The 11528-nt window shown below is 46.4% G+C and overlaps 1 long non-coding RNA gene across 1 annotated transcript; it reads left to right on the top strand.

The window, feature by feature from the left end:
* Positions 1–1284: 1284 nt before the first annotated feature.
* LOC132342349 (uncharacterized) lies at positions 1285–9725 on the top strand. Its single transcript, XR_009490689.1, has 4 exons — positions 1285–1690; positions 2406–2468; positions 6311–6541; positions 9409–9725. It is a non-coding gene; the product is annotated as an uncharacterized lncRNA (long non-coding RNA).
* The last annotated feature ends 1803 nt before the right edge of the window (positions 9726–11528 follow it).

Here is an 11528-nt window from a genome sequence, read left to right as displayed (position 1 = left end):
CCCTGACCCACCTCTGACATCTCAGTCAGTTACCTACTCATCTCACGTGGCTTGTCATCTATTCTACCCTGGGGTTCTTTATGACAGTCCTAGGCACCAACACGTTTTATTTTTAACACAGAGTGATGGAAACATAGGTCCATTCCAATAAATCAATGTTCCTAGCCTAACCAACTCATTTACCAGGGCAGTGGTACTAAAGAACTGAAATAGTGAAGCAGGCAAAAGCTTGTGGTGGGGGTGGGTGGGTGGGGGTAGACTGATTACCCTTTATCAAAAATGAAACCTGACATCTCATCTTCTCTACTGGCAAGCTGCTGATGTGATATTTTTGGTGGATCTAGGCTTTATCACCTCAACTAGAGTATGAGCCTTTGAGAGCAGAGACCAAATCATATGCTTCTGGCCTTCTCCCCTTAATATCTGGCATAAAGTTTGCAGGTATTTATAAAGAGCACTTCAACCCAATCTTTAGAGATATCTGGAACGTCAGAGGAAATAGCACTTGTTAAGAAAGGAGGCAAACTTGGATGCAATGCATAAAGTTTAATCTGGGAGACAACCACAGCACTTGTCACAATCTGAAAACAACCTCAGGCAAACATTTTACACATTTACAGAAGGAAAGTTGCATTGCCTGTTCGTTCATGCCTTCATCCAGCAAATATGAAGTGATTGTCTTCTACTGTAGCAGGTCTCTGATCTCAAAAAGTTTACACTAAAGTTGAGGAGATAAAGTCTCTAGACCCACAAAAATGATCCTGGCATCAGTCTCTAGATTAATGAAAATGAAATGCCAGCTCCTGTGCTTGATAAATGGTATGACTCATCTCAGATTAGGTTGTGTTCTCATTAACTGGTCACAAATCTGTGTCCCTCATTCATCTAGAAGCTATTCAAGGGCAAGAGCCATGCATTAATCATTTTTCTATTCCAGTGTGTAGAACAGTCCTTGACATTCATTCATTCACAGATTCATTCACTCAATGCATTCTTAATGAGCAGCTACTATAGGTCAGGCCTAGTAGGTGTCTATCTTAGTTTGGCTTCTCCAAAGTCTCTGTTCTTAAAAAGTACATCAAGGTCTACATCAAATGGAAGTCATTTTAATTTCATTCAACTAAACAACACATTTTTTAAAGCCCCTACTGTGTGCTAGACATTGCATGAATGTGTGTGTGCTAAGTCACTTCAGTCATGTCTGACTCTTTGCAACTCTTTACAATCATGTCTGACTGTAGTCCACCAGGCTCCTCTGTCCATGGGATTCTCCAGGCAAGAATGCTGGAGTGGGTTGCCGTGCAACCATTCCAGTGAGCAATCCCCTGGAATGCTCATCCAGGGGATCTTCCCAGCCCAGGGGTCCAGTCCTCGTCTCCTGCATATCCTGCTTTGGCAGGTGTTTGCTTTTAGCACTAGCACCACCTGGGAAGCCGGTGCTAGGAACTAGGGCTACAGCCAATCAGATGGACACATTTCTTATCCTCAAAAGGCATTCAGTCTAGCAAGACAGATGCTAAACGAGCAGTGGGTTTCTTAGGGAACTTCTGTATCTACAGACTAAATCCAACTATCCATTACCTGGTCCATTCTTGCAACTTGCTCAGTTGTGTGACTCATCTCAGTTCCTGCTCTCCTTATTCCTTCCGGTCTGACCTCCCTCCTGGTCATGACCCAGCTCCACATACAGGTGACAGGCCCTGGGCTCCCTCTTGGTTCGGCATACTATGAACAGTCTTTTGGGTAACACCACTCAGTTCAGCTGAGCTCTGAAGGCCTACCCCGCCCACTTACCTCCAGGGTGTGGGCCCCAAGGCTGCCTAAGAAACAATGTGTAGTAGAAGACATTCACTTTGTAGTTGGTGAATGAAAGTGTGAATGAAGAGGCAGCCCAACTTTTCTTTCAGGGAAAAGGTTTGCCAAGGGTCAGCCTTCACGTTAGAATAAGTTTAAGTGCTGCGATTGTCTTCCCAGAAATAGAACCCTCCCAGCACTCACGGGCAAGGGGGGGATGGAGTGCTTAAAAACCCATTTTAATTAAGCAATTATGACAATTAAATATTTGAGACTCGGGGTTCCTAATCCTTGTTTGAGTTCCACTTTAATTTCCTAATAATGTACGTCTCTGTTCTCATTGTAATCTTTGCCTTTGAATTATGTGGAATTCATTTGCTTGGGATAATTGCTTCTCTATAAGGCTCTCTCTTGTCACGTTCACAATGATCTAACAGCAAGGGGAGGGGGAATGTACATTTACTGTAGAGGGAAATTTTTGAAAGACTGACGAATGCCAGCTTTCTCATTATGTCCCATTAGAGTCGACGAAAGAAAGAGGTGACAAGAGGAAGGTATAACTCTGACAGTTCTGATCAGAAATTACATCAGCGTGCTGTCTCTTTTATCAGGTCCCTGAACTCAAGACAGGACTAGAAGAGGCAAGAGGAGAGTTGGGAACAAACTCTTATTGAGTGAGTACCTACCAAGTGTCCAGCTCTGACCTAGACACAGCTCATTGGATCGTCATAACCCAAAGAGGAAGCTGCTGTTTTAGTCACTAAGTCACGTCTGACTCTGTGACCCCATGGACCACAGCCCACCAGGCTTCTCTGTCTGTGGGACTCTCCAGGCAAGAACACTGGAGTGGGTTGCCATTTCCTCCTCCAGATGATGGTCCTGACCTAGGGATCAAACCCACATCACCTGCATTGCAGGTGGATTATTTACTGCTGAGCCACTAGGGAAGCTCAAAGAGATATTTATCGTGTTCCTTATTCTACAGATGTCTCCAACAGTGTGTTGTGCTGGGTGAATCAGCAAAGTAGTGACCAAATCCGTAACCTATTTCCCCTTGACCCTTTGGTCTTGACTGCAGAAGCTGTGTCATGTCAAGCACTTATTTAAGCCCTCTGAGCCTCAGTTTCTTCACCTGTAGAAGTGGAGAATGAAAGAAGCTTCTGGGTAAGAATTAAGTACATCAAATGCTTGGCACTAGACATTCTAGACACACAACAGCCTTATCATTCATTTATCATTGTGATGGGCTTCCCTTGTGGCTCAGCTGGTAAGGAATCTGCCCTCAATGCGGGAGACCTGGGTTCGATTTCTGGTTGGGAAGATCCCCTGGAGAAGGGGATGGCTACTAACTCCAGTATTCTGGCCAGGAGAATTCCATAGTCTGTATAGTCCATGGAGTAGCAAAGAGTCAGACACAACTGAGCGACTTTCACTGTCGTTATAATGATCCTTTATCAGGACAGGCTCCTGAAGCACTAGGAAGTTGCAATCTCACATTGAGACACCTCACAGGTATCACGAGAGTGCTGACCTCAGCCAGGCAGCTGTCTGAGTGCCCCAGGCCCCTTGCATGTGCAAATCCACTCAATTTAGGCTCCCCACGTTTGCAATTTGGTATAGGCTAGGAGGCAAGGGCAGGGGTTCAGCTTCTGCAGGAACTTGTGGGAGCCATGGGGGACATTACTTGGTGCCCAGAAGGAAAACCTGGGGTTTCAGACAAACCGCTTCTTCAAGGGTATAAGTGAGGCTGTAAGAACGGGATCTTGGTTTTAAGGCTTTAGGATTCGAGGAAAGGATTGTTTATAGGAGCAAGGCCCTAACTCAGAACCTATCCGTTGCTGACTTCCCATCAACTGAGTTCCAGAAACGGGACTAAGGGCTGAGAAGACAGCAGTAGAGGAGCTAGAGTTACTGCCGCTAAAGACCTACAGGACTAGGATGAGGGAAAGTCAGGCACATTAACAAATGTCTATAATACAGCATGATTAAAAAAAAAAAAACTCTACTAGAAGCATATACATCAAAAGCCTCAGGAAGAAAGAGAGAAGAGCAGTTGCTGGAATCACCAGCAATTAGTTGTTAGAACTAGGATGTTAAAATCCAAGACTGACGAGTAGCCAAGTTGCCAAACACTGTACGGAGCTCCTTAAAATTGTTCCTCCCTGTTTCAGCTGGAAATCGGCCCACAGAGAGAGGAGTCGATGTCTTTAGCTGGGTGGGTGAGAGGTGAAGGGGGGTGCAGGCACTAATCTTGGTAGGTGATCCTCTGCGCCCCCGCCACACACCCTTCTCAAATAATGTCTCTACAAACACCCTCACACCTACCTGGCTGCATCCCTTCCTCTTACAAATACCACGGCAGAGGGGAGGTCTTTGATCTCCCAGAGCTCTCCGTGGCCATTGTGACTGGAGCCCTGAAAATATTTACAAAGCCACCGGGTTGATGGCTCAGCAGCAGGTCTCGCTTGGATCAAATATAGGAGGCTGGCTTTGTAAATCACCATGCGTGGCACCAAGAATGGACAAGAAGCATGCACGACATCAAAGACATCCTGCGTCTGCAAGTCATGCGTGTTTGCTGGAGAACAGGATGTGAGGGTAGCAAGAAACACACAAACAGACGTGTGTGTTCATGTATTTTATAGGCAGACACCATGTATGGGGGCCCACGGGTAGACCTTTTCACTTGCCCAGTGTTTCAGACACATACCGGCCCACGTGCACACACATGTAAGATGGTCACAGAGGTCCTGATTGTTCTAGTGGTGTTTCACTGGGGCTGGCAGATGGAAGTCCAGCCTGAACCCAGCAGCCTTCACTCAAAAGCTGGGTTCAGGGCAACTTTAAAAGCACAGCAGGCTCATTATGACGCTATTACTTGGCCTTTATGCAGAGGCAGGTGTGATTAGCCCAGCCACAGAGGCACTTCCTCGGAGGAAACGGGCAGCACTGTGTCTCCCCACCTGAGATGAATTGCTCCCAGGCTGCCCTCCTGTTTTGACATCTGAGCTCCACTGATGAATCTGTGATTTTAGGGCAAGAGCCTCAAGTATAATGCCAGGACTCCTGAGTTCTAGTCTTTTCCTCTGTCCCTGCCTTGCTATGTGGTTTGATGGACCATTTCCCATGGCAGCTCTGCCCCATTCTATAAAATGAGGATATCGGACTAGGTCTGAAATCTCTGCTTATAAAAAAACTCCAGGGAACGTATAGAAGTCAGTAAAATATTGATCTGTGGGCATCAGACCTTTTGAACCCAAATTTCCTGGGTAGGACACAGGAATATGTATTTTCACAAGTTTCCAAAGAGATTCTGATACAGATCTGGGAGCCAAGGGTGAGGGGGTGGGGGGTATGGTTTCAGGATGATTCAAGGGCATTACATTTATTGTGCACTTAATTTCTATTATTATTACATCAGCTCTACCTCAGGTCATCTGGCATTAAATCCTGGAGGTAGGAGACCCCTGGGCTAGAAGATTCACTTCCAAAATGGCTCACTCACAGAACTGGCAACTTAGAACTGGCTGTTGGCCAAAAAATTTAGCTCCTCTCTGTTCGGGCCTCTCCAGGACTTCCTGGGTGTTCTCACAATATGGTGGTTAACTTCCTTGAGAGCAAGTATTCTAAGAGACTCAGGTGGAAGCCATGCAACTATTTATAGATTATCTGTGGTTCAGTGTAGGAGACTACACAAGAATGTAAATATCATGAGGACCTTTGAGGACCATCACGGGGACTTTACAGTAAAGAAGTTTTGTGAAAGCCAGTCCTTAGATAGGAGACATCAGTGCATTAATGGCATTAAAAAGATGATGGGGGCAACTTACCCAAACTCCTCCCTGAGCTCTGAAAATCCCCACGTAGGTCACAGGCCTGCTTAAGTGATCGCAGACAAGTTCCTAACCTGTGTGTATCAGCATTTGACTCGTCGTACACATCCAAGAGGGCAAGGCCTCCTGTCTGCAAACACTGCTAAGTAGCTTCAATCGTGTCCGACTCTGTGCGACCCCATAGACGGCGGCCCACCAGGCTCCCTGGTCCCTGGGATTCTCAAAGCAAGAACACTGGAGTGGGTTGCCATTTCCTTCTCCAATGCATGAAAGTGAAAAGTGAAAGTGAAATCGCTTAGTCGTGTCCGACTCTTAGTGACCTCATGGACTGTAGCCCACCAGGCTCCTCCATCCATGGGATTTTCCAGGCAAGGGTACTGGAGTGGGGTGCCATTGTGTTTTCCTGTCTGCAAACACAGCCCTTGTTAAAGAAGGTCATTCTGGGAAGTTCATTCTATAGTCTCCTCAAAAGCTACAGGCATCAACCATGAACCTGAGCTATCTCGACAGAGAAGGAAACCAAACACTGCCTCTTTGCCCCTACTATCCTGACAGTCTTTTGCTCTCCCTTTGTCTTATCTAGAGATTTTTCCCTGGGGCCCTTACACATACTATTTGATTTGTCTTATAATAGAATTTGCTATATTAACGTGACAGCCTGGTATCTTTATCCTCATTTACAGACAAGGAAAACTGAGGCTCAGAGAAGACTAACTTTACAAAGTCACAGAGACTCTTGGAGGTGGAACTGTTGGCAGTTTGGCTTCAAAGCCCAGGGAGAGAAGAGGATGTCCAAAACAAGGCTTTCAGCTGCCACCACACGGACAGACCACCCACCCAGCATCTGACAGGGGCACCGTCGTTCCCGAAGCAGGGAGATCCCCCAGAAGTCTCTCCAGGGGCACAGGTCATAGGTAACCACAGGTTTAGACTCCCTCCAGGACAACAGTGACTCCCCACATAGGCGAGCGCCTAGATCTAGTGGCGGGAGGGTCCTCTCAGTCGCCCAGCTTTGAGGGGCCAGGGCAGAGGTCATGCCCTCTTGTAACCAGAGAGCCTTGCTCTGCCAGGGGGCCAGCGTGTGTCAGCATGCTAATGTTTCACGATGGCGACTCAGTCTCTCACTTCGACAGAGCAATCATCGCAAAGCGATACCGGCCGGCTGCCCTCTGATTATTTTACAGCCCTCCCTCCCTGGTCCAGCTGCATCAGTCTGTCCTCTCTGGTTTCTTTTTCCTCCCTGTTCCTGGTGGGTGAGGGGTAGGGGGTGGTTAGGATGGAGAGGTAGAAAGGATGAAAGGCTTATGCAGCAGCCCGCCAGGAAGAGGGGCTCGCACTTCCTCTGCACCAGCCCTGTGCCAGGCCTCCTGCAGGGTGCTGGGCATGTGTGACGCACCAGATCCCGAAGCAGCCTTGGAAAACGGGGGGCATTTTCTAGCCCCCCTGGTTGTCACCGTGTGCTCTGAGGAAAGGCTTAAGGTGGCAGAGTTCAAAGAAACTCTAGAGATCACTTTTGTCCAGCGACCTCCTACAGTGGAGGCTGGGCGTCTCCTCCTCTAGAGTCAGATGGCTTTGTGGCTGTGCAGTCGGGTCCAGGGTCTTTCCAACACCCCAGGCTGCTTGTCATCATCCCTGTCATTAGAATCACATCTGTAGAGAACGGTGAGGAAAGTTAAGAGCAGCAGGGGCACGTAGATAAATGTATGGAACATTTATTTGAACGTCTGCTAGAAAAAGTAACCAGTACATCAAACCTATGATTATTTTAGATTTTTGGTTTAGGATGGGGTAAGATGTATTAAAGTGGAAAAAAGAAAGGGGATTGTTTGAAAGAAAAATGTCAAACTATAAGTTCAATGTATGAGGATATGGCAAAAACAAAATCATGCAAAGAGAAAAAAAATGAAGTTAGGAAAATGCTGGTGTGGGGCATGAAATCTGAACATGACTTGTGTTCAAATTTAAACTGTTCACCAGCTGCCTGATATTGGGAAAGTCTAACCTCTATTTCTACTTCTACAAAATGAGAACAGTCAAAGGATTGCTATGAGACCCAGATTGCATAAGGCATGTCATGCCCCATAGAATCACTCTCTCTTAGGGGTATGAGAAGATTAAGGGCCAGGCTGAGGGGCGTACTCAGGTCCAGGGTGTGGTGGGTCTGGAATGTCAAGTTTGCACTTGGTATAACCTGAGCTGTGGGAGCCTCAGAGGTGGGGCTGGTCCTGAGCTGATCTGGTTGCCATCAAGCTGGTGGAGGATGAATCTGGTAGAGCACACAGTAAGGAGCAGGGTGGGTCCCAGAAAACTGGCACAAGACATCCTTACTGGCAGCTGATACCTTGGAGGACAGATGCGGACTGTGTAGTGTGATGCCAAAGAGCCAGAGCTCTGAGGTCAGGCTGCCTGGATTCAAACCCTAGCCCACCTTCTGTGAGCATTAACTTATTTACCTAGAATATGGGATAATAATTACCTATTTAGAGGATTTTTGTAAAGAGTAAATGAAGCGATGCATGGGAAACAGCGCTAGGCGTATTATAAACACTGCACAAACGTCACTTCCGCTTTAAGTAGCTAGTGCTTTATTTTAAGTACTAGCCATAGCTAGCATGGCACCTGGCAAATAGGCGGTACTCCGAAAATTGTGTTTCGTGAATGTCTAAGTTAACTCTTCATCACTGACCACGTCAAGCCTCAGCCTTGCTTAGACAGAAGGGCTAATCATGATGCAGTGTGACATAAGAGAAGAAAATGAAACTGGCCAAAATAGCCAAATGTGTCCCAAGGTCCCAACCACAGTTTCTCTGGGAGACCTCCCAGATGGCCTGGGGCCCTGCTTTTCCAGAAGCACAGGCTCTTGGAAGGGAACAGGATCCTTGGAGTTGTTATTAACCATTGATCACACAGACGGAGCTCAGAGAGGCCAGTACATCGCGGGAAGTCAATGACAAGAGCAAGGACTAGAACCAGGATTGCTCACTCTCGGCCAAGCCCTGTCTAGAATGCCAGCCAGCCTTCCTTCCAGGCCATTTGTCATCGGCTCCAGAGAGCTGGATCAGGGCCTGGATTCCTCCATTCAGCAGCCCTGGACAGCTGGAGACCCTCCCTCCCTGGATCGTTCTAGAGAGGAGCCTTGTTTGTTTTCTGATTTTGAGTCGACTGGACACCCTACTCACAGACCTCAGGGAGGTTAGGAAGGAGAGCGGGTGTTTTGCAAATGGAAAATACCAATCGAAAGGCCCAGCAGGAAGCAAGTGTGTGCTGCCAGTCCTTGTTCTATGAGGAAAGAGGAGGAGAGTAAAAGTCCCGCGCTTCATTGGCAGGAAAGATCTAGTTTGATGCCTGGCGGGTCCTGGATCTGATAGAGAGCTGACTAGAGGGGAGGTGTTGGGGAGGACAAAGTGACAGTCAATAAGGCAAGAAAGTATATAACAGGTTCTTACATTATAATCTTCATTAAGATTCCTCAGGACCACTCCCCATAATAACTTGGTCTAGGATGGGGCAAAGAATCTGCATTTTTATCAAGCAACCTCATTAATTCTGATCACCTTGTTCTGCAGACCACTCTTTAAGAAACACAACGGCTGACTCTGCTGCTTAGTAGCTGTGTGACATTAGGCATGGTTATTCCATCTCTGTGAGCCTAAAATTTTTCACCTGTGAAATTGATACAGCGGGAATAACAAACTTGAAGGACTTAGCCCAGGGACCGGCACGCTGGAGGGCCTCAAAAATGGTCTTTATTAATGTAACAAGTAAGAATTTTGTTTTCCAGACATCCTCCAAGAGACTGCTTCATTGAGACATAGTCAAAACGAGAAAAGAAAGAGACTTCCTGCATGAGTTTGTGTCTTCCGTGGGGTACGAGCAAAGACAGGAGGACCCAGAGCTGCCAAGCCCCTCAGTAGTCATGGAAAGCGATCTCCAAATGCCACTTCTGGAAGGAGAGACTTGGAGGAAAGACTGAAAAACGTAAACTGGGAAAAAGAGGAACCAGAACATTTTTGAGACATAAATAAATCAGGGAAGAGAGACAAAGGGATTTTTAAAACTCTGTCTGAGTTAAGTAGATCCCATTTCATTTTTTTGGAGAGAAACAACTAAAAATTGAAAATGCATATACAATTATTTTCGACTTTGGACCGTACCTCTTTGTATATGACTCTAGACATAGACTGGATCCTATGGGCCCTCAGATATATTAAGGTTATATTGTGCTTCCTGAAAGCATTTTCCACATAGTCCTCATTTGGTTATGGATCTGCTAGAGACTTCTGCTTTGAGCTTTTTGGATAAAATACTTCCTGAGCAATCCATGAGCTCCACAGGCACCCTGGCAGAGATGGCCTCAGCTTAGCTCAAATACTTCCTCCCAGCATATGAAAGATTTTCATAAAGCATCATGTGTAGACAATTTTGCCACCCTCCCTGCCCCAGGCCAATCCAGAGGAAAATAACATGAATTTAGCTCTAACAGTACAAAAGTGAGCTCCAGATGCAACTCAGTTTAGAGGCTGAAAACACAGTTCTGGAGATAGACGGTTGGGGCTTCTGTCCATTCTCTGCTCACTAAATATAACCTTGGGAAAGCTCCTTAATCTCTCTGTACCTCAGTAATTTCTTCTCTGTAAAATGGGAATAATATTAGTACCTACCTCATATTGTTGCTGTGATGATAAAATGAGTAAATATTTCTATGATACTTAGAACAGTGTCAGGAACATATTCATTGGAAGGACTGATGCTGAAACTGAAGCTCGAGAGCTGACTCATGGAAAAAGACTGATGCTGGGAAAGATAGAGGGCAAGAGGAGAAAGGGGCGACAGAGGATGAGATTGTTGGATGGCATCACTGACTTAATGGACGTGAATTTGACTCAGCTCTGAGAGATAATGAAGGACAGGGAAGCCTGGCATGCTGTAGTTCATGGGGCCACAAAAAGTCGGACATGGCTTAGCGACTGAACAATAGGAACATATTAGTAGGCCCTGTATTAGTGATAGCTGTTAATTTAATTGATTGTCAAACAGAGGAACCATGAGATGAGCTCTTAATGGAGGTCGCAATTAATGAGTACCCAGCTGGTCTCCAGGAAGTAAAGGGAGTGGTTTAGACCAGGGTTTGGCAAACCACTGTCTGCATACCCATGGATGCAATTAACATACTATTGGTTCATAATGACGAGAGCTGTGGAGAGGGACCTGCAAAACTGCAGGTGCACAGCTTACCTATGCTAATGGCAGAGGGAGGGAGGCTTCAGCGTTTTGTGCCTAAGACTGTGTTTGCCCCCTTAACCCAAGAAATACATTCACACCCTAGTCAGCTGGCAGCCAAGAAAAACCAGTTAGGAGACCCCAGGGTCTGTTTCACTCCGCCTTCAGTTTATGTTCTGCCCAGCTTTTGACTGTTTATCTTTCCATTCTGTTTCCACCCCTGCTTTTCTCTCTTAGAAATCAGCCTCCACCATCCAAACCCACTCAAAACAGTCACCTTTTGCTCACTTGATATTTCCTCCTATTTCTGGCTTCCTTTTTAACCTGCCCTCTTAACCCCTGAGCATCAAAATTTGCTTAGGTCTACACAGTTCCCCTAGGGGTTTCCCTGGTCATGCAGATGGTAAAGAATCCACCTGCAATGCAGGAGACTTGGATTCGATCCCTGGGTCAGAAAGAACCCCTGGAGAAAGGAATGGCAACCCACTCCAATATTCTTTCCTGAAGAATTCCATGGACAGAGGAGCCTGGCTGGCTACAGCCCATGGGGTCACAAAGAGTAGAACACAACTGAGTGACTAATACTTCACTTCACAGTCCCCTTAAGTAGAGATCAAACGTCTACCCACTACAACCTCCCTCAGCCTCGCTTCAAGCAGAGGAGGAAAATGAGAACCATTA

The sequence above is a fragment of the Bos taurus genome, chromosome 15 (assembly GCF_002263795.3).
Source record: "Bos taurus isolate L1 Dominette 01449 registration number 42190680 breed Hereford chromosome 15, ARS-UCD2.0, whole genome shotgun sequence".
NCBI lineage: Eukaryota > Metazoa > Chordata > Mammalia > Artiodactyla > Bovidae > Bos > Bos taurus.
This window is presented reverse-complemented; position numbering and strand designations above follow the sequence as displayed.